This window comes from Syzygium oleosum, unplaced genomic scaffold (genome assembly GCF_021117445.2).
Source record: "Syzygium oleosum isolate NSW1041296 unplaced genomic scaffold, Sole_v2.1 Sole_v2.07, whole genome shotgun sequence".
NCBI classification, from domain to species: Eukaryota; Viridiplantae; Streptophyta; class Magnoliopsida; order Myrtales; family Myrtaceae; genus Syzygium; species Syzygium oleosum.
This window is the reverse complement of record NW_026607491.1, coordinates 1794446-1818980: the sequence shown is the minus strand read 5'-3', so window position 1 is coordinate 1818980 and position 24535 is coordinate 1794446. Positions and strand designations below refer to the sequence as shown.

The 24535-nt window shown below is 40.5% G+C and overlaps 1 pseudogene; it reads right to left on the bottom strand.

Annotated features, from left to right (window-relative positions):
• Positions 1-5703: 5703 nt before the first annotated feature.
• Positions 5704-7205, bottom strand: LOC115663485 (uncharacterized; annotated as a pseudogene).
• Positions 7206-24535: the final 17330 nt, after the last annotated feature.

Genomic DNA, 24535 nt, shown 5'->3' with positions numbered 1-24535 from the left:
CCTTTTGCGAATACGTTTAATTAGGTTTGCAAGCATTCGTGTTCTCTCACGAACGAGAGAGAGAGAGAGAAAGAAGCGACTGCATATCTCTACCTACAAAGCTCCACTGGACTTGAAATCGTCGCCAAATTGTCCATGATCAACAAGAAATTTTAGGATAGATATTTCTCCAATAAAATTCGAGTCTAAAAATAATGTTAGTACTTAAACCAAATCATGAATGTCCTACATGCATTTGGAATGTTCACTTATGTTTAATTTCATGTTTCAATGTCTAGTTCAGTATTTTGTAAATTCAAGGAATGTATTATGCTAGATACATTTATGGGTTATTTAAGAGTGAGAGTCATGTAACAAGCCTATATAAGGGCAAATCTTGTGATCATTTCATAAAATAAAAAAAAAGGATCTTCTTGAAATGCTAGATACATTTGTGAGAGTTTCTCGTATTAATCTCCTTCTTTTTCTTGATTAGAGTCGAGTTGAGTGAATTGTGAGTGTTTCCACCTTCAAATCATTCTATCAAATAAGACAATTAAATTAGTGCCAAATCTATCGATATCCAACATGTTAATGGAATCTCTAATTTGACGGGAAGGTGATCTCGACTGGTTCAGTGGAAACCTTTATTTCTGGAATTTTCGGGATTTTGAAGCCTGATCCGACGAAGACGGCAAAGCTTTCAAGCTCGATCCGACAGAACTTCGACGTATTGAAAGCTTGATTCGACGAGACTTCCTTGTCTCTTTGAGGGTCAAAAGTCTTCCTATATGCGGAAAGCTCTTGATGTCTCTTCATATATCTTTTCTAAATGCCCCTCTCTTCTGGATGGGCACAAGGGCCATAGAGGTGAAGGAAATCGTTTTCCAAAATATGACAAAATCAAATCCACGTCATATTTTTAAAAGATATCCAATATTATCATTTTCTAATTATATAATCAAAAAGTGTACCTCGGAAGGTACTGAAATATTCGAAATTGCACATATATATATATATATATATATCGGGAAAATATTACCATTTCGGTGTCTTTTTCCAAATCGATTTCCATGATCGAGCAATTAAATATTACTTGAATAAATCCAATGGTGATGAGATTTTATTATATCTCTTTTGAAAATTCATATCAACACCTTTATACGTGACAGGCTAGTTGATGTTCTCGCAATCTTAATTGTTGGGACCATATTTCCTCTGTCTCTAAGTGGAGGAAACTTCCTTCAACTTTATATCTACTTCGTGGTTAACATACATAGAAATCACCCACATTTACCTGAAAATATTCTTACATACATCTAAAACATGCTAGCCAACTTCATCTTAGCCATTATTATTGTTGATCTTAGCGCGGTTCGATTTTGCAATCAATTTCAATTGCAGTTCCTCTTTCATTTCGCTTGCACCTGGGTAAACTGCGAAGTAATTGCGCAGTTTACTTAGTCCCTTATGTATTTATGAGCAAGATCAGGGGGAAGAGAGAGGTGGGCTAGGGGATGGTGGGTATGGGGCTTGACAACGGCGGCAATTGTGACGAGGCTGGTGTTGGTGTCTTCGCGAGGCCTAGGCGGCGCGCCGAGGTGGGCGGTGGTTGGTGTGGGTGTGCGTCTGATTAAAGAGAGAAAGAGGGAGATGGGAATGAAGGAGAGAAAAAAAGATTTTGCTTTTGGTGTTTTTAATCGAGTTGAGTGGATCAAGTCATCCGGTACAAAGCTTACGAAAAACCAAATTATATTTAGTAAAATTTGCATGTGAGTGATGTCTATACCATATAATCCATAAATAACAGTCATAGTTGGAGAAAAATATCCCATTAGTGTTCCATTATTTTTAATTTCAAAAAAATCACTTCAAAGATTTAGTTGAATGGTTAAGTATTTGGTTGCCATTTAGGTGGATCCGGTGTTCAAATAATAATCGGGGAAAAGTGCCAAAAAAGTCCTAAACCTTTTGCATTAGTGCCAATTTAGTCCTAAACCTTTTTTTGGTGCCAATTCAGTCCTAAACCTTTTGCATTGGTGCCAATTTAGTCCTAAACCTTTTTTTGGTGCCAATTAAGTCCTAAACCTTTTAAATTGGTGCCAATTCAGTCCTAAACCTTTTTGTTTTTGTGCCAATTTAGTCCTTCCGGCCAATTTTGACCGAAATTTGCCGACGTGGACGCCTGCCGGCCGGCGGCCAGTCACCGGCGCCGACGTGGACAACTATAATATTATTTTAATAATTTTTTGAATTTTTATTTTTTTTCTTTTTTTTCCACTTTTTTTTTTGGTTGTCTCCCTCCTTGCTCTGGCCGGTCGCCGGACCGGCGACCGGCCAGAGGCTTGAGGCCAGCGAGCTCGACCTCGCCGGCCACTGGCGACGGCGGCCTCGCCCGACGAGGGCAAGCCTCGCCTTGGTCGGGCGAGGCTCGACCTCGCCAGATCCAGCGAGGTCGGGCCTCGCCCGACCATGGCGAGGCTCGCCCTCGCCAGAGGCCGCGGTGAGGGCGAGCCTCGCCATGTTCAGGCGAGGCCCGACCTCGCCCGATCCGGCGAGGTCAAGCCTCACCCGACCAAGGCAAGGCTCGAACCCTCGCCGGAGGCCGTGGCGAGGGCGAGCCTCGCCATGGTCGGGCCTCGCCCGACCGAGGCAAGGCTCGAGCCCTCGCCGGAGGCCGCGGCGAGGGCTTGAGCCTTGCCTCGGTCGGGCGAGGCCCGACCTCGCCGGATCCGGCGAGGTCGACGCTCGACCTCGCCGGATCCGGCGAGGTCGGGCCTCGCCCGACCATGGCGAGGCTCGCCCTCGCCGCGGCCTCCGGCGAGGGCTCGAGCCTCGCCCGACCAAGGCGAGGCTCGCCCTCGTCGGGCAAGGCCGCCGTCGCCAGTGGCCGGCAAGGTCGAGCTCAGCGGCCTTTGGCCTCTGGCCGGTCGCCGGACCGGCGACCGGCCAAAGCAAGGAGGAAGACAACCAAAAAAAAAAGTGGAAAAAAAAAAGAAAAAAAGGAAAATAATAAAAATTCAAAAAAAATAATAAAATAATATTATAGTTGTCCACGTCGGCACCGGTGATCGGCCGCCAGCCGGTAGGCATCCACGTCGGCAAATTCTGATCAAAATTGATCGGAAGGACTAAATTGGCACAAAAATAAAAAGTTTAGGACTGAATTGGCACCAATTTAAAAGGTTTAGGACTTAATTGGCACCAAAAAAAGGTTTAGGACTAAATTGGCACCAATGCAAAAGGTTTAGGACTGAATTGGCACCAAAAAAAGGTTTAGAATCAAATTGGCACTAATACAAAAGGTTTAGGGCTTTTTTGGCACTTTTCCCATTGTTACACTCAAAATAATGTTGGGAGTCGTGCATGCCATCTTGTCGGCAAAATCTATCTAATGCGGTTAGATAAGGTGATTTACATGCATCCATGAGTATCAATCTAATTGAAAATTTCGAATACTACATGTTATGAGATCCGAATAATGTTTACGTATATTAATGTTGGGATGATTGGACACCATGCATGGACACGAGTAGAGTGAGGGGTTCTCATTTTAGGGTTGGCACCCGCCCATGTCGGTGCACGTGCTGAACCCGGGCACGATAGGCCCAGGCCAGCACATTTTTTTTTAGAAAATAATTAATCTCTTAATGAAAATATCTAAAAACATTTACTTAATTTTTTCAAATATTAAAAATAATGCAAAAGTTAATTGAGGAAAATGATTGAAAAACACTCATCTAATTAAAAACGGATGAAGGAAAGTACCTATTAAATAACATGAAAAAAAAAACATTTACAGGTACTAGTGTTCTAATAATAATAATACGCGAGCTTGGGCTTGGAGGCATCCTAATTTGATAGAATGAGTAGTTGTTGATATCTTTTCTAACAATACATGATCAAACCTATAACTAAAATATATTAGTTCTGTTTCCCAAGTTCATCAGAAAGTATTCCCTATAACATATTTCTGAAATAGCTGAGCAAGATGACCTAGAGGGAATTTTATTTGAAATTCTTGTAGGAATTGTTCCTTCATTCAATTTTGCAAAGTTTAATTTCATCGATGTACTCTCACTAAACTTATTTTTCCATTTTCTGGTTCGATAATCTTTTCAGCTTCTTGATTCTTTATAGGTCTTTGAACTTTTATCTGATTGGAAAAAAACCCTTTTTCTGGAAGTTGAGTTTCATCCCATCTAAGTGTCTTTGGTACTATTATGTTCGTTTTTTCTACATTTGCACACAGCAAAATGGTTTCTCCTTCACCCGAATATTATAATTTATGTGTTCTTAGATTAATTGTTGTTCACATGACCTTGTAATAGATTCTATATATTAATATTTGATTCTGAGATCCTTCAATCATGGCAAATCTTGAGCTTGTTTATATTTATCATTAGTGTTCTCCTGAAATTTAGATCCATTAGGGAAACAATATAATATGGATAGCAATTAAAACATTTAGGCTTCAGACAATGCGGAAGTGTTTAACGCCATCCGTGTAACAGGTTCTAAAGCAACTTGGACTAATCCCATATGTAGATAATTCATTTTTCCCTCTTTGTGGTAATTTCACATTGCTTTTAAAAGTAATTCGAAAGTTCTTCCACCATTTTCCACCCTTGAGATTGTTTCTTCAACAGTCTTAATTGCGTAATTTGTTCTAAATCCAAAGGTCCCTTCTTTCTTGTTCATATGTTGTACATCTACCTTTGATATACTTTTCTGAACATTTTTTTATTATATTTTCTTCAGTTGAGCTGATTTTGCTTATCCTTTATATCTTGCCTAAAATCAGAACCTGACCATGAATCGAAGGTTCCTACCATTGAACAAATTTCTACTTAATATTAGTTCTACCGTGCATGATCCGTTATCTGTTAATGGTTTATCCCCTTTATTGCCCCCAACATGACTTTAATTTGCACGGGGACTTACTACGTGACTTGACCGACAACCCGATGCAACAAAACTTAATACTTGTTATTGTTTTTCACAATTGTTATCATTCACTCCCGGGTAAATAATATTTCCTATGAACTATATTATGGGGGGGCCAAAAGGTAAACAATTGAAAACCATGTCCTTCTTTAAAAAATGCTTTAATACCATGAAAAACCTCAAATTTATACATCTGTGACAAATTTACCTTAAACTTACTTTTTGATCATCAAAAATCCCAAACTGGTACACCTATAATAAATTTACCCCAAACTAATTGTTTGACTACTAAAAACCCCAAACCGGTACTCTTGTGACAAATTTACCCTCCGTTAAATTGGATTAATACAACAAAAAATCACAAATTGATAAATCTGTGACAAACAGAGGGGTAAAACCCTAAACTGGCACACCCGTCAACTACCAGGTATCATCCAACTTAGCAATTTGGCAATAAAATTTAACGGAAACTAACAAAGGGTAAATTTGTCACAGGTGTACCAGTTTAGGGTTTTTGTGGTATTAACCCTAAGAATATATAGCATTTATGGCAATTCTGTGAATACATAAGACTGTGAATGGCAATATGGTAATAAAAATGTTAGGCTCTTTATGAATTCGGACGGTAAGATAGAAATGGTACAACGGTGCCGGTTCGGAGGTTTTTATGTACCATTCGAAAGTTGAAAGTAAATGTATCGAGGCGATACCAATTTGGACTGCATCATATGCTTATTCCTAGATGAATTTCTCGAAGGGAAAGGTACCCTAATGCCCCTAGCTGAGAAAAGCAGTCGGGTCAAAGTTTAGCGCGGCTAATGTTCCTCTGAGAATTAATCTACCCACTCGACCGCCCAATATCTCACCCCTAGAAGGAAGGTCAACTTTAATATGCATTCGACCCGCGTCATCGCCTTCCTTCGCCGGAACTAACTCGCCATTCCTCCAGCTCTCGATCATCTGTCCTTCACACAACCCGCGTGATACTCGCCCTTCTGTCCGGCATACGACCAGCTCGAGAGCTTGACTTTATCGACGTAAATGTCCCTGAACCCGCACCATCTGCAGTCCAACTTCATTTCGCCCGACAGTTTAACTTCTGCATCGTTTACCATGATCGTCTTCGGAAGCGCGAGGCACGATGGGTGCAAATCGTCACCCCAACTAGAACTGTACCCGCAACCGTGGACAAGTTTGGAGCACACCGCGCAGAATCCAGCTTTTCCATTTTCACCCTTCATGTCCGGGTAAAACTTCAAGGAGTGTTCTTTCTTTTGAATTGTCAGCGACATAGACGGAGAAGGGGACATGCATTCTTTGTGGATGCGGACGACGCATTGAGGACATCCATAGCCAGGGCCGAAGCCAATCTCCTTGCATGCGGCACAATAGAAAGGGTCATGTGGCTTCATGGGTTTGAGATCGTGCTCGGGATGAATCCTATATAACTGCTGTTATTCGCCATCTCTCTTCCTTGTGCGCTTGTTCCTTTAATTATAGCTAGTGATGCAAATTACCTGAGGAATGGATCTCAGTCATAAGTAAGTTGAAAAAAAATTTGTTATCCGAGTTCTTTTGATTGCGCTCATGTGTAGAAATCACAACTGTTTCTGCATGTATCTTACGAGATAATGGTATCTATATAAAATCTGACTGTGGACTTAATAAAAATGCCTAAAAATGGAGTTGGTAATTGGTAGTGAAATAGATAGTCTAGGCTCCACGCAAATTACCGTATATATAATCAACATGGAACAAAAGATACATATGAACAATAGTGAAAACCAACGAAAATATTGCTACATGAAATGCTTATGAGAAGTTGTCTAAACGAATGGGATTTCATTTCACAAGCTCAAAAAGCCTAATTTGCGTTAGAAACTCAGATGTTGGAATAACTCGTAATTAATGGAGAGAAACCTCAAACGATGAGATTACAAATGCAGTTTCGGAAGAGTTAACGAGACTACATGTACCTGGGTATATACCGTAGTCAGGCCTTGCTCTTTTGCATTACAGAAGTAGCAGATTTGAAAGAAAGAGAAAGGAGGAGGATTATCCAAAAAAAGAAGAACAAAAGGAAGAAGATGATGAAGCAGAAGAAGAAGAGAGAAGTTAGTTTGCATGTAAACCTTTCGTTCTCCTCCTTTATATGAATTCATCAAACCAAGGATGTTTCCGACCAAATAAAAGTGAGCGACTCGGTCAAGATGCTTCGATACATGGACCAGATCAGGCTTGACACGTCCCACTGACCAAGTTGCTAGGGCAAGGTCCATCGTTGCTGCCTAGTTTCATGACTTTGACTGATGACTATTCTATTTCAATCCGGTCTTATTGTGTAGCGTGTGTGCTTTATCGATTCAATGGCAAGCTTTTTCCTTCTATCGTGTCTTCATTCTGACCTTAAAAACAATGACGGATTCAAAGATTTCCTTCATCTGCACGTTTTTTGGCCGCTCAACGAGCAAGTATCCCATCAACCTTACATGCAAACAATTGTAAAGAGAGAAGAAAAATGAGTCCATCTCCCTATTTGCTTTCTAAGTAATGTGCAACTTGGGTCACAAGCAAGTAAATTCGTAGAAGCAAACGACTATTGTATGCCTGAAAGCAACGTTTTAATCACAAGGCCTCGTTTCATAGCAATTTGTCATTAACAACTGTTACTGTCGTCGAGAATGACCTTCATTTGTGAAGGGAAACATAACAAACAACGGTCGAGTCCTAAGAAGAGGTCAATTCTATGCATTTATCACATTTCACACAGCTAATAAGACTTCACGCTTCAATTCTTTAGGGTGAGTCTGCTAGTGCCTTTGATAAGGTATATTTGCAAGAGCGATATTTTCTTCCGTTCTTGGTTGGAGGAAATTTCCGGCAGATCACACGTGACTAATATTAAAAGTATGTGATATGTCTATCTTGGGGCCCACTAATAAGAGACGTGATTAGAGAAAATTTTCTCCATTTGCCCCTATTTGCAATGCGAGCAACTGTGCAAAATCCTCGAGGATCCGATCCTTGCAATTCACTGACAGTTAGATCACAAAAGAGTAAATCTCAATTGTTGGCTAAAAACTTTTGAAGTGTTTGTTAGGTACAATATCTTGTGTAGAAGGTACAATCGAATCCCCTAGATAACGTTTTTTGAATGAGATATTGGTCCGACGAAGGACGAGCAACCCGCTTTGCAATGGGTTTCTTTTATTCTTTTTTTGCCGGGCAATATATTCACTAGAGTTTATTTTGAGTAAGAAGTACTCTAATTGAAAGTAATTGCCTGCTTGACAACGTTGTCAAATTCGTGCTTTAAGAATCCATTTGTTTCATGGAAAATGAAATTTTGGAAAACATTTTCCTAAAAGTGATTATTTGTACCACTTTGTTTACACCAAAATCGGCATGGATGTCAAGTCGGTTTAGTGTCAAAATCCGATGGACAATGGAGCTCAGTCGTAGTACGTTTGGATAAAACTCGGGAATGTAGTAAGCGTGAGTGGCACCATGTCCCGAACTCTGTGACTAGAGAGAATCGTTAATTTTACCGAAACATGAAAAGTTTACATTTCGGGAAATGTTGAAGCTACCGAAAATCGGCAAGATCACAACCCAGCCACGTGAATCGTGACAACAGGAAGTTATGAGCAAGAAGTGGAGATAGTGAACACGAGCAGATCGTGGGAGATTATTTATCCAAATTGGAAGTTATCCCAGCGGTTGAGATCAAGTTTTGGTGGACAATGAAATTGGAAAACGTGGGTAGATAAGGCAGTTATTGAAAGCGCCAAGATTCAAAGTTCGAAAACAAAGAAGTAACCGACAAGCAGTTACAGGATAGGAGGAGATATACATACTCAGAAGAAAGAAGAAAAGGGCCCCCCCGCACAAGAATGCAAAAACACTCAAGTTTATATGCACTTTAGTTTCATTTGCACTTTTACTTCCTGCGTTTACAGCTTCCTGTAGCTTTAGTTAACCTTCAAGCCCTTTACAGCTTTCTTAGGAGTATTGTAACGTAGCTTGGAACTCTGTTGATCCCAGATCCATTTTCAATCCATCCGATTTCTATCCATTCCATATAATCCCGTGTCACACTTTATATTTCGCCACAACTCTCCTAGTAATCAAACCACAGAACCTACCTTAATAAAAATCGAAAACCGAAGTTTCGGTGAAGGATATTCCTCATGAAACGAGCGAACATCTTTTTGGCACGCCCGGTGGGACCTGCGTGGTAAGATTTGGAGAAATGGTGAGAACTAGGCAATCTGAAGGAATACCGGTCGGCAACATCAACAATCCAGTTGATGAAGCACGTTCTGAACATTCTGCAGCAAATCAAGTAGAGGAGAATGCCGACATTCCTCGACAATTAACTGAAGAACAAGCCCGTGTGTTGGCACCAGATAACACCTTGGTAGCCACGATAAAAAGGATGTTTGAGGAGCAGCAGAACGATCTTACCAATCATATGGTGCGACATGTAACTGATGTGATAAAGCCCATGGTGATCAATGCTATAAATGAGGTAATATCGCGTCCCACTTCATCTTCTCAAATTCCACCCTTTTATGTAAATCCTCCTGGGACAACATCATTCCCACCAACATCGGGACCTCCTCATGTTGGATATAATGGTAATGGGGGATCAAATTCTCAACCTCCTGTTAGAATTATACCAAGGCCAGAGAATCCTACCCCTATAAACCTTGTGAATGGTGTGAGTGCTTATAATTTCCCTCAAAATGCCTCAAATGAGGTTAATTTGATTAATCCTATGACCACTAATGCACCATCAGGTACGAATGTACCTCTACCAGTGAATATGCCTAATATTGACCATATCAGACCACCTGCGCCTCAACCATATCCTCATGTGACAGAAAATCCTCTTTATAGACCACCACTGCCTGTTAATTTCAACGTGGAGCAGCAAGGGGTGAATCGACCTCAACAGTTCGATCCTAGAGGTCAAGATCCTTGGGTAGGCCAGCAAAATTTAAGGCCATGGAACCCAGATAGAGTTGCAGAATTGGTAATGCAACAATTGGGAGCAGAGAGAGGAATGCCGAGGCCAGTGTATAGGAAACCACATCCCGATTGGGTTGACAATATATCATATCCGAGGGGTTTCAAGATGCCAGATTTTGCTGTATTTACAGGAGAAGAAGATCAGTCAACTGTGGAACATGTGGATCGGTTCTTAGCACAATGTGAAGAAGCTGGAACTAATGAGTATTTAAGGTTAAGGTTGTTCCCACTGTCTTTGTCAAAAACAGCGTTTACTTGGTATACGAATTTGCATGCGAATTCTATTCAGACATGGACGGAGATGGAAAGGCAGTTTCATTCTCAATTTTACCGAACAGTACCCGAGGTAACGGTAGCCGACTTAGCCAGGATGTATCAATATGCTACCGAAACAGTAGATCAGTTTATTGCACGTTTCAAGAAATCCAGAAACCGATGTTTAACGTCACTTACCGAAAAGGAGTTCACGGATTTGGCTTTTAACGGCTTGAGGTTCAACCTTAAAGAAAGATTTGAAGGACAAGCATTTGACGATCTCTTTCAGTTGAACGCACGGGTTTCCAAGTATGAACACTTGTTGAATGAGAAAGATAAGAAGCCGAATAAGGACAATCGGCATATAGTTGCATTTGTTGAAAATACCGAACAAGGTGATATAGCCGAAGAGGAGAATGAAATAGCCGTAGCAACTATGGTGCTTGAAAAACCGTATGTGTGCCCAGCACTAAAGCCAGCCAGGATGAGAGATGCATCCAAGTTCAAGGCTAAGGAGACAAATAACTATTCCTTCGACATCTACAAGTTGGATGAAATATTTGATCTGTTATTGAAGGATGGAGTGATCAAGTTATCTGAAGGGCAAATAATTCCGCCAAAGGAGGAAATGACAGATAAGAGGTATTGCAAGTGGCATCACTCTACAACCCATGATACGGTGAATTGCATTGTATTTAGGAAGACTATTCAAGAAGCAATTCGCCAAGGCAAAATTAAGTTTGCTGAAGACAAAGGCAAGGCCCCAATGGAAGTGGATACAGACCCTTTCCCGAACATGATTAGTATGGTTAACATACGAGATATGACAGGTGACAATAACAAGCAACTTTGCGCTCGTTGTCACCAAGAGCTAATTCACCAGGATCGGGAAATACTCAAGTTCCAATACATGAGAGGAACAAGGGGGAGATATCGATCGGAATCGTTTGTCCGCAGAATAGGTAGACCACAGGTAAAATCTGAGATTGTTGCTACCGAAAATTGTACGGTACAAGCTAGAGATCAGGAAGTTCAATCAAGACAAACAGCACATGTTCCCGAAAGAAAAGATGTTAGTCATAGATGTGAGAGGAAGGAATATTACTATGGTTCGTCGCAACCAGCTTTCCCACTTCGGGAATCAACCACTCAGGTTCATGAAGAAAAAGAAACATTACCCAAGCCCGCAAAGAAAAAGAATTTGTGACAACGATATAAAGAAGGCGATCCTAAAGTCGGATTGCTTGGACAACCTAGTGGGAAGTTTGACTATGTGGTCTATTACGGAAATACGGATGATTATACACCTCCGTCATTACCAATTGTGCCGACTGGCTGGGGAGATGAGTTTGATGATCCACCACCGTCAAATTCCCAAGAGATCCACAAGCGAAAAACAGTTAAAGTGCCACACAATCTTCCCGAAGGAAAATGGTCGACAGTTAAATCGCCAGGACAAGCGTCTTACAGAACCATCAAGAGGTGTTTTCAGCGGATGAAAAATAGGCAAAGGAATTTCCAAGATAGCCGAGTTAAAAGGACAGCAAAGCAGGATTTACCTTTCACATCTGTTAGTAAGAAAGGTAATTGGGTCTGGAAGAGAAACCCTGATCAAAAAGATCAAATTAAATCAGAGTCAGGGGATTCGGGAAATAGTTCTCAAGTTGAGATGAGAAAAGAAGAAGTTTCACAAGCTCCTCAAACAGTTAATTTTGGGCAGTTCAATGTAGCTCTCAATCCAAGACATCAAGGAAAGGTGGGGCAAAAGAACTTGGGTCCTAAATGGTCACGAGGAAATGACAGGAGTTACCGAATTGGCTACCCCAAAATGTCAAAGAAATATGATCATCCATTACGGATAAACATGATCCATGCTAAACTTCCAGGGGAGTATGGAACTGATTTGGTAGTGGAAGAAGATACCGAACACATTTCGGAAAAGGAAATAGCCATGGCAGAATTCCAGTTTCCCGACAAGGAAGCCATTAAGTTTGATAAGGTACCTTCTGAAAAAGCAAAGCATCTAAGATCCTTGGTTATTTCAGGAAAGGTCAATGGTAGGTCTGTCGGTAAAATTTTCGTAAATGCTGGAGCCACTTTGAACCTCGTATCTTACAAGTACTTCAAGAAATTAGGGAAGGACGATGATGACATTATCCCTTCCAATGTTCAGTTGGCTGATTTTCTTGGGGAAGTTACCGAAGTCAAGGGGGCAATAGTGCTGGATTTGATTATAGGGTCCAAGTCGTCCAAAACGACTTTCTTTGTGATAGAGTCTGATGGTTCATATAATCTGCTGCTCGGAAGAGATTGGATACACTCTAATCAGTGCGTACCTTCAACTTTGCATCAAGTCTTGGCATTCTGGAATGGCGAGAAAGTGGAATATATTGAGGCAGATTCGGGATATGTTTCAATCGGGTGGACTGATATTTGCCGAAAATATCGAGACTGTGCATATGAAGGTTATGATGTTGAAACACCAGGGACAGATCCACAGTCCCTTGCTTATTGCCGCTTCGGGGATGTGAAAGCCGAATGGATCCCTAAGTCAAGCTTGGCATTGGAAGAATTACATACTCTATATGGAAAGCGAGTCAGTATTGCAAGAAGTTTGTGAAAAGTATTTTATATATTTGGCGGAAATGGCGCATCAAAAGGTTGAAGCTTCAGATTGTATAGATGAATGGGAAGATCCACTGGTCAAAGAAGACAGGACAATGGAGGCTCAAGATCCATTGTTAGAAGTTGATATAGGGGAGCCTGGTCGTTTCCGCCCGATATATGTGAGTGCTTTTTTACAAGGGGGCATGAAAGAAAAGTTGGTTAATCTAATCAAAGAATATAAGGATTGTTTTGCATGGGACTATAATGAAATGCTTGGTTTATCAAGAGATATTGTAGAACATCGTCTTCCAATCAAGAAAGGATTTCGTCCGCATAAGCAGCTAGCAAGAAGGTTTGCTCCAGATGTGGTGGATTAAGTCAAGGAGGAAATAGAAAGGCTGCTGAAAGCAAGATTTATTGAAACAACCAGGTATGTAGAGTGGCTTTCAAATATTGTCCCTGTGAGAAAGAAGAATGGGAAGCTGAGAGTTTGTATTGACTTTCGGGATCTGAATAATGCCACTCCAAAGGATGAATACCAAATGCCTATGGCAGATATGTTAGTAGACTCAGCATTGGGAAATGAGATGTTATCCCTGATGGATGGTCATTCGGGTTATAACCAAAAATTTATAGCTAAGGAAGATGTCCCGAAGACAGCATTTAGATGTCCTGGTGCAATCGGGACTTTTCAGTGGGTGGTTATGCCTTTTGGACTAAAGAATGCAGGAGCTACGTACCAGCGGGCAATGAATTTGATTTTTCATGATATGATTGGTAAATTCTTAGAAGTTTATATTGATGACGTGGTGATTAAATTAGCCCAAAAAGATCATCTGGATTATCTCGAGCGAGCGTTTATTAGGACAAGGAAATACAAATTGAAGATGAATCCAGCCAAGTGTGCCTTTGGAATACAAGCAGGAAATTTCTTGGGATTTTTGGTCAACCAGAGGGGAATCGAAGTTGACAAGAACAAAACAAAGGTTATCATGGAGCTTTCTCACCCTACGTCAAAGAAACAACTGCAGATGGTGATCGGGAAAATAAATTTTCTAAGAAGATTCATTGCCAATTTGTCTGATAAAATGGAGCCGATGACACAGCTTCTGCGTCTCAAAAAGCAGGATGAATTTATATGGGAAGAAAAACAACAGAAGGCGTTTGATTCGATCAAAGCTTATCTAATGAATCCGCCTGTATTAATGCCGCCAGAAGCAGGCAAACCACTGAAATTGTACTTATCAGCTACCGATATAACTATCGGGAGTATGTTGGCTCAAGAAAATGAGAATGGGAGAGAACAAGCGGTATATTATTTGAGCAGGGTGTTAACTGATGTTGAAAAAAGATATACCGCAATTGAAAAATTATGTCTATCTTTATACTTTGCTTGTATGAAGTTAAGGCATTATTTGCTGCCAACTACAGTACATGTGATCGGTAAAACTGATATAATAAAATATATGCTATCCCGACCTGTTATAAAAGGGCGTATAGCAAAGTGGGCCTTTATCCTGTCCGAGTTTGATTTGATATATGTGCCGATCAAAGCAGTAAAAGGCCAGGCCATTGTTGATTTTCTTACCGAATATCCATGTTTACAAATGGAAGAAAATGAGCAAAGTCTCAGTCAGGTGCTACCATGGACTATGTATTTTGATGGATCGCGTGCTAAGAGCATGGCTGGAGCTGGATTGGTAATAATTTCTCCCGATGGGAAACTTACAAGGTGCGTCTGTAAGTTAAATTTTGAATGTTCAAATAATCAAGCCGAATATGAAGCATTGATTATCGGATTGGGAATACTGATTGAGTTGAAAGCACAGTTTATCAAAGTATTCGGTGATTCACAATTAGTGGTAAAGCAATTAAGGGGAGAATACCAGTGTCTGAATGAGAATTTGATTGGTTATTACTATCTAGCTAAGAAGCAATTAGAGCAATTCAGGGAGTACGACATAGCCCATGTTAAAAGAGATGCAAATTTTGAGGCTAACGAGTTGGCTCAAATAGTTTCTGGATACCGAATATCAAAAGAGCTCGCTGACATCACAACCACCATAAAACTGTCAGTACCTTCTATTGAACAAAGAAAGATACCGATAGCGGTTAGCGAGGTAGTCCAAAAAGAGGATTGGAAGCAAAGTATCATCGAGTATTTGAAGAATCCAGATTCAAGAGATCGAAAGCTGAGAAGACAAGCCCAGAAATATGTCGTATTAGGAGAAGAATTATACCGAAAATCTTCAGATGGATTGCTCTTGCGTTGTCTTGATGAAGATAATGCAAAATTGGTTATGGCAGAAACACATGAAGGCGTATGTGGAGCTCATCAAGCAGGAATCAAGATGAGATGGCTGTTAAAAAGGTATGGATATTTTTGGCCAGCAATGATGCAGGATTGTATTAATTATGCCAAAGCATGTCTTTCATGTCAAAAACATGGACCGTTGCAACATGTACCTGCTATGGAGCTCCATTCTGTTATAAAGCCGTGGCCATTTAAACGATGGGCAATGGATATAATTGGTAAGATCTACCCACCCTCTTCTCATAAGCACAGTTATATTTTGTTAGCCATAGATTATTTTACGAAGTGGGTGGAGGCCATTCCATACAAGAGTATAACACAAAAGACCGTGATCAAATTTATGGAAGAAAATATAATTCATCGATTCGGCTTGCCTGAATCAATTACTGCCGATCAAGGTACAGTGTTCACTGGAAGTGAGGTAAAGGAATTTGCGCGATCAAGAGGAATCAAAATGATTTATTCCACACCGTACTATCCTCAGGCAAATAGACAAGCTGAGGCTACTAACAAGGTTGTTATTGGTCTTATCAAGAAACATCTAGAAGAAAATCCAAAGGAATAGGATACTTTGTTGTCAACAGTATTGTGGGCATACCGAACATCACGAAGATCAAGTACAGGTATCAGCCCTTATATGCTTACATATGGACAAGAGGCAGTTTTACCAATGGAAATAACAGTGTAATCTTTAAGAGTCCAATTACAGAGTGAAATGTTGCCTGAAGATTATAAAGATTGGATGCATATAAATCTGGATGAACTAGATGAGGTTCGTGCGGCTTCTTTGGATCAATTGATTGCACAAAAGAGAAGAGTAGCCAAAGCTTTTAACAAAAGAGTTAAAGTTAAGCAGTTTGTGGTGGGGGATCTAGTATGGAAAGCGATACTGCCTTTTAATCTCCAAAATAGTGAATTCGGTAAATGGTCATCAAATTGGGAAGGACCCTATTTAGTTACCGAAGTGCTGAGTGGGAATGCATACAGGTTGATGGATGTCAATGGAAAAGAAAGATCATCCATCAATCTGGGAAACATAAGGAAATTTATTCATCTACTAGAAGTCAAAATACATTTCGATCTTGGTTACAAAGATTTGCAGATCCTTAACAAGTTTGAGATTTTGGGTTACAAGATTAGAATGTAAGGCAAGATTCAGGTGAAGTTCAGAAAGTTGTTCTTCAAGATACTTCATGTGACGAGAATGGAAGCGGACAACTTCAAACTTTTCCCAAGCTTCTCGAAGCAACTGTCTATACCTGTTTGAAGAAACTTCAACCATGGATCTAACTCGAGAGATTTCATCTCTGATCATTCTTTGTTCTACACAACGATGATTCAAAAAGAAAGTAAGGAGTCGACGTGCCATATCAACGTCATCTTTGGCCTGAGTACAAGACTCCTGGGTTTGAGCATATTCAGCCTTAGAATCTTGCAATCGGGAAAACTCCTTTTCAATATGAAGTTGAAGAGCATCAGCTTCCACAACAACAGGTTCCAAATTCCAAATCTCCCTCACATTATGTTTGAATGCATCAAAGTTATCAGGGAATAAAGAACATAGCTCCCAGACTAGATCCAGAAAGATAGAATCTGCAGACAGAAATACTTTGGATCTGAAAAAGTCTGTCAGGTTGGTAACTTCTACCTTATGATTGTTGTTCAATAATAAAGCATGGTGTCCTTGGGACAGCAGTTCGTGTAGTCGTCTCCATAAGGATCGATCACCTATAGAGAATGAAGCAAGTTGTCACGTTAAAGGGAATGAAGAATGATCGTCAAAGGTCAGGTAGAAAGTTTACCTTCATAAGTATTACGACTATTCTGTGATCGAGACCAAAGAAGCAGCCAAGATGAAGAACCATGTGAAGACATCATGAACTGGATTGTGAGTTTGCAGGGAATTTGTGGCAAGCTTAAACAGTTATAAAGCGAGCAGATCGTGGAAGATGATGTGTCAGAATTTTCTCGGAGAGACGGGATGGAGATGGAATTTGATTCATGTATGTGGATAAGCAGTTATTAAGTTGGTAACCAATAAGTTCAGATAGAATGAATGATAGGAAAGGTAAGCATTTGATCTTTCAGTTACTCAAGTTGCAGTGGAACAGTTATCTTTGAGTTGATTCAGATATCCAAAAGAACCAGACAGAGATAAAGAGCGACATTCGGGTAGAACGTTTGAGTTACCGATTGCTAAAATATACAGCGTCGGGAATTTGCTTTATCGGGATATCTTACATTTGAATATACAGCGTCGGGAATTTGTTTTATCGGGATATCCTACATTTGAATATACAGCATTGGGAATTTGCTCTGTCGGGATATTTTACAATTAAGCAAATGCAAAGAAGACCAAGAATGGAATCCAGCAAATGGTTTCAACATTTTATCTCCAATTAGCCAATAGGGTTTTGGCTTCAGTTACAAAGTCTCTTAATCTAATTTCTAGCCTGTAGTTTTCATCCATAATCTCTGCCCTTTTCTTCTCATGAACCTTAACTAACCCAATAGTATTATCAAACTCTTTCTCCAATTCCCTACATTTCTGCATCTTGCGTCTAAGTGTGGGAGAAAAGTTTGAGACTGTGAATTTCTGGTCTATAATTTGAGCATCCACCATCCTCAGCTCTGCTTCAAGTTCTGCTTTTCTGGCCTCCAAGCTTTGAAGTTTGCTTGCTTCAACTTTAAAATGATTATAGAAGAGACGAGCATCTTCACGCTTGTTGGCTAACTCATCCTGGATTGCCAGTCCTCGGCTTTCTCCAAAGAGAAGATGGGGGAGATGATCAAGATTGACTCTGATTTTAGTCACAGCGTCTACAAAGTCAACAGCGAAGAGATCAATTTTGTCTTGAAAAGAATCCGACAAGATAAAGGATGGATGGCTAGAGCATGTTTCCTGGAAAAGATTCCTCGCTTGGCGTTCTTTGTTAGAGTCAATGATCAACTTCCCATAACCAGGCTCTAATAGGTTTAAGAGCTGTTCCCATTTAGCTTTAGCCACTTCTCTAGGAACTTCGGCAAGCATTGACAAAGTTGAAGGCCCTGAGGAATCATCGGTCATTAAAGAACTGGGATGAGTACCTGCCAATATTCTTTCCAACTCCTCCCGTTCTGCTAAAGAGAAAATTTCTATCTGAGCAGATGGATTGGGCACAGCAGAGGATGTTGAAGGAGGTAAACCAGTGATGATCTGAGAAGTTGGTGGCACTTGCACACTCAAAGGGTCCTGAAACGTCGTTTCTTCAGGCGTTGGAATTTCTTGAGGTGCAGAAACAGGTATGTCAGAAGCTGCAGCTGTAACATATGTATATCAGATAACTGAATAGAAATTTCGAGTCAAATACAGGGCAATAACATTTACCAGTAAAAGTTAGAGGAAGATTTTCTTCAGGTTCTATGACATTGGTAGAAGTATCCTGCGTTGGTATACCTTCTGGGGGATTTGAAACAGGAGGTTGATCTTGAATCAACTCAGCAGTAACTTCTATCAAAGAAGCAGGAATTACTGGTGAAGGATTTGGGGCTGATATGATAAGAGCCTTGCTAGGAGAAGGAACAGGGGAAGCAACACTGGATGGATCAGTCTTGGAGGTATCTGGATTAATCAAAAGATATACAGGTTAATGCTAATATGCACATTGCTAGTCTCCATAAATAGAGCAAGAGAAGTACCTTTTGGTGGGCGCGGTTTCATCATAGCTCGAAGTGTGAGCTCTGAAGATTGATCAGATGTTGGAGAATTTTCTGGAGATTCTGAAGAACGAATAGTTACTTTTCTAAAGCCGCATTTTGCTGGTGCTTTCTTTGGGGCAATAGAGTCTGAAGTCTTTCTTTTCTTGTTCACTGCGAGAGTATGATATTAAATGGGAGGCTGAAATCAAGCAAAACATATATTGACAATCAAATTACCTTTGGAAGGTTCTATTGACTTGGTTGGAGACCTATTCACAGCCTCAATTGCTTTTGGTGCTATAGGAGGAACAGCATCTTTTATTTTTGAAAGAATCAGGTCCAGAGGATCTGAAAACACAGTCTTTTGATAATCTTTCCACCAAATGTCAAAATCGGCTGAAGAATAATCGGAGTAGCCAGCGAATTCGATGACACAGGACAATCGGTAGATACTCCGTATCAACGTGGTCAGCTCATTAAAAGGTTGATCATCCTTCAGCTTGCAAGTTAATTTATCAAAAGAAGCAACAGAGAAAGTGTAAAGAGCAGGAACATGAACTCCTTGAATTAACCCAAGTTGCCTGGCACAGTATTGGGGAGAATAGATTTCAAAGCCAGCAGCAAATCTGCCTTTTGTCGAAAATCTCACAGGGAGATCAACAGAAGTCAAGACAGATTGCCAAAAGTCACTTTTGTTCTTCTGAAAGGCAGGAAGGTAAGATTTGAATTGAGGGGTAAAGAAAGGAGAAAAGGAATGTGAATTCTCCTCAATGGAATAAAGTTGAGAAATAAAGTACCGAAAATAGGAGGATGGTGTTTTAGGAACAGAGACCAGTTTCCTGCTCAAAGTTTGGCAGACTAGTTGGTCAGGAATAGAAACCGAGAGAGGCTGGATAACTTGATCCTTGGAAAATCAAGTGGGGAAATAGAAGGTTGCCCATGCTTGAAGAAGCCAAAGGGGACCACCAAAAATGCCACTAACTTCATCTGAAGCAGTGGAAGAAGAGGCATGGGCTAAACCCCGATAGAGTAAGGCCAACAGTGTCTTGCCTAAAGAAAGCCGGGTCCCTGAAGCTAAAGCAGAAGCAACAGCAACAAAATCATTCGAGACCCTAACTATAGGGTGGCAGAAAAGGAATTTACAGAGCCAGTATAAAAGAAAAGCAGTGTGCTCCTCATCGGTAACTGCATTTTCCTTTTTAAAGTAGTTTTTCATGAATGTCCCGTAGGCCATTTCAGAATCAGATAATTTGCCGAGCGGCGAATGAGAGTCTAGAGACAGGGTAGATGGGTCTGTACCCAAAAGAGAGAGCCCAGTAAGGCAGTGTACATCAAGCAAAGTTACCGACATAGGAGAAAAAGGGAAAAAGAAGCAGTTGGTCGAAGATGACCAAAAACAGGACAATGCGCCAATCAGTTCCCGATTCACATGGTAGTCGAAACAACTAAGACGCAAAGCATCGTGGATGGAAAGGGTATTCCAAAGAGAACCCTTAGAAGGAAGAAGACAAAGGTACCATTGATAGAACTCAGAATCAAAATCAGAGAAAGCCCTAAGGCGAGAAGGACGAGAATACCACTGGTACGCCAAAATAGATGACTCATGGATGGGAAGTACCTCAATCTGATGACGAGGGAAGCGGTTTGACAGGCATTGTGGAACGAAAAAGTGATTGTGAGCAGCAGGGCCAAGGATATAAGAATCTTCAAAATCATTCCGTACGAGAGAACGAGATGAGATCCTTCTTTGAAATTATCGAAATCCCGAATAGATAATATCGGTCGAGGGCATCCGATGCGAAAAGGAGAAAGTTTGGTCCTTGGAAGCTTTGGAAGCCATGGATTTTAGTAGAGTGTCGGAAAAGATTGCAGCGATTCAAAAAGGTGAAGATGAAGAAGAACGAAAAAGGAACGATTTTTATAGAAAGTGTTTTGGAGACGAAAAGGTAGGCGCGCGAAGCAAGGTGACGAAGCGACGTCAAGAATAGGTACTATTTCTTTGACATTTAAAAGAATTAAAAGTTCTTTTAATTCTTTTAAAAGGGGGCATTTATTTACACCAAAATCGGCAGGGATGTCAAGTCGGTTTAATGTCAAAATCCGATGGACAATGGAGCTCAGTCGTAGTACGTTTGGATAAAACTCGGGAATGTAGTAAGCGTGAGTGGCACCATGTCCCGAACTCTGTGACCGGAGAGAATCGGTAATTTTACCGAAACATGAAAAGTTTACATTTCGGGAAATGTTGAAGCTACCGAAAATCGGCAAGATCACAACCCAGCCACGTGAATCGTGACAACAGGAAGTTATGAGCAAGAAGTGGAGATAGTGAACACAAGCAGATCGTGGGAGATTATTTATCCAAATTGGAAGTTATCCCAGCGGTTGAGATCAAGTTTTGGTGGACAATAAAATTGAAAAACGTGGGTAGATAAGGCAGTTATTGAAAGCGCAAAGATTCAAAGTTCGAAAACAAAGAAGTAACCGACAAGCAGTTACAGGATAGGAGGAGATATACATACTCAGAAGAAAGAAGAAAAGGGCCCCCCCGCACAAGAATGCAAAAACACTCAAGTTTATATGCACTTTAGTTTCATTTGCACTTTTACTTCCTGCGTTTACAGCTTCCTGTAGCTTTAGTTAACCTTCAAGCCCTTTACAGCTTTCTTAGGAGTATTGTAACGTAGCTTGGAACTCTGTTGATCCCAGATCCATTTTCAATCCATCCGATTTCTATCCATTCCATATAATCCCGTGTCACATTTTATATTTCGCCACAACTCTCCTAGTAATCAAACCACAGAACCTACCTTAATAAAAATCGAAAACCGAAGTTTCGGTGAAGGATATTCCTCGTGAAACGAGCGAACACACTTGTAAAAATAAATAAACGTAAGATATTTTTATCTTCCACAAATATATTTAGACATTAATTATTGTCGATAATGAAAACATGTTTCATTGACTAATTAATTCAAGCGATCATTTTTACGAAAATATTTTCCATATAATTTATTTTCCGCGAAACAAACACATCCTAAATGATGAAACCTTACTATTTTATGACTCAAATTTTATCAAATGATTTAACTTGCCCTCAAATTTGCAAATTACTATATTGTAGTAAATCACTAATCAAATCGGTAAAATTGGTGAAATCGATAAAACCGTATGGTTACAATTTCAAGAATTTTTCAAGTAGATTGATTTAAGATTAGCTTTCTTCCTGATTCTGTTAATTACCCTATGGAGAGTCAACCAATTACATGAATAAACAAATGAAATAGACCGATAAAGATGATCAAAACTTGATGGTGATGATAAAGACAATAGAGATAGTTGCAACCTTGATGAAGAAGTGGAAAGAACAGGTGATGATTTATTCTAAAGTTACTAATCAGTGATCTTATGTGTTTTTGTTGTTAATGGATTGTTAAGGGTAACTGGACTACCGCTGTTATTTTTTTTTTCTACTTCGCGTATGAACCCTATTAGGAACTATGAACTCACAGATCCATGTTTTCGGTAGGTTTTTCGCCTTCTCGATATATTTCGGTTGGCCATGTACTATAAGTTTTTAATATAGCACTAGTTATTACAATATTATCTAAAGTCCCGAATTTAACAACCTTGGTGCTTGGTGAACAATATTCCGTACACACTATAAGTTGACATCTTCAAGGTGTGTCAACTGCTGGGCAACTCTTAGTCTTTTTAACCTTTGAGATACTTTTTTCTTTTCAAATCACATCAAGAAGTATGTATCTAACCACCCGCCTGGGTGGCGCTGCTGGAGCGCGCACTCTTCCTCTCGCAAAAGGTTAAGTGTTCGAATCCCGGGCGCCGCAGGGTGACTTAACCGGTGGCACGTGTGTGGTGGCTAGCACGTGTCGCCCCCAGGGTTTACTCCCCGGCTGTCGGCCGTGCAAGGGTTCCCTGGGTTACCAAAAAAAAAAAAAAAAGAAGTATGTATCTATCTACTTATGTAATTCCTCAGTGATGAGATTGCGAATTCCTCTAAAGTTTAGCCTCCATCGATGCAAATTACCCTAAAAGCTAACTGGAAAAACTGTGCAGAGAAGGCAATTATCACCGTATAGATAGATATGTTATAAAGTTTTCATGAGTGATGACTACAATGACATTACCAGCTGATGTTTTACTCGCAGCACATGATTCAATAGCACATAAAAACAATTAGGCTCGCGCAGGAACACTTGGTGATCCTTATCAATGACCCGATGTCAAGGATCAGGAACCTCTCATCTCAATAACTCTGATCCTAGGCGGCGTGCCACAAGACTTGAAATCAGGGTCGGGTCAAAAGGTGCCGCCACCATTGCGGCAACAAGACAGACTGTCATCGTCTTCCTCCTCCCGTCAGACAATCTTCTCTTGCCTTCCCATTGACAAGGCATGTCGGCTCTCATTGACGACTCCCCATCATCATCGTCCTCGTCGGCATATGTGATGTTGCTGCTCTTCCAGCTCTCCACCATCATTTCCCTCACGCACCCCACATGGTAGTTGTGCTTCCCGCCCTCAGACACATACCACCAGCTCGGGATCTCGACTTTGTTCATGCTGATCGACTCTTTGCACCAGTCACAAGCCGAGGAACATGATGTGACGAGATTGAGCTCAACATCGTTGACGTTTATGCATTTCTCGAGGTGGAGACAAGATGGGTGGAAGCTCGGATTTCCAGAGGTGGCGGAGCTGTATGTGCCGCTGCGAAGAGGCTTTGAGCACGCGCTGCAGAAAGTGCGAGCACCACTGGTTTCTGTAGGTATTACATGTGTTAAATAATCTTCTAATTAGATTGTCTGCATGGTACACTAACTACAATATTAATACTATCTAGACAGCCATTTTACTTCTTTTTCTACAAATCTCACCTCGACCACCGTCGATATAAATAGTTAATTATGAATATAGATAGCGATGGATGTGGAATGTGTAGAAAAAACGTGATACAGCATGTGAAGTTATCGTTCCTTAAAAGTTACAAAAGTATAAGACTTGCTTTTCCTTATAAAAGGTTCAATTCACTAACTGTAATTCTACAGTCTTTCTTTATACTGTATACTGGTCTTGATCTAAGATGAGATTATTTTTCCTTCTGATAGACCAAGATTCCTGGAAACTGTACGACGACAAAGTATAAATGATCGCAAATCGTTAATCACCTTAATACTAGCTTATACTCTATTTCTATACTCAATATGTGTGTGTGTGTGTGTGTGTGTGTGTGTGTTTGGTCTATTATCTTATGGGCTGAGTTGATTAATCGGACTTCGAAATTATTCTAATCGTATGATTCCCATCAGTGAAATTAGTGAGAGTAACGTGAGAGTACATATCGATAGATATTAAACCATATAGGGTGAAAACAACAAGCAGATCAATATGAGAAGCAAGGAGTATCTTTCGCGGATATGTTGCTCATACCAGCTTGAGGATTATACTCGAGGTTGCAGTTCTTCTGAAGAGGGTGCAACGCCATTGAAGGCGGGTACATGCACTTTTTGTGGACGAGGATGAGGCATGACTCGCAACCATAAGCCAATTCGAACCCGATCTGTCTACACACGCTGCAGAAGAAAGGGTCTCGCTGCATCATAAGCACAAGCTCGTGCTCCGGGTGAATCTTATTGCCCCTCTGCTTCGACATGTTATATTTGTAATGTGATCCCACATTTAGGTTTGACCCACGTTTTC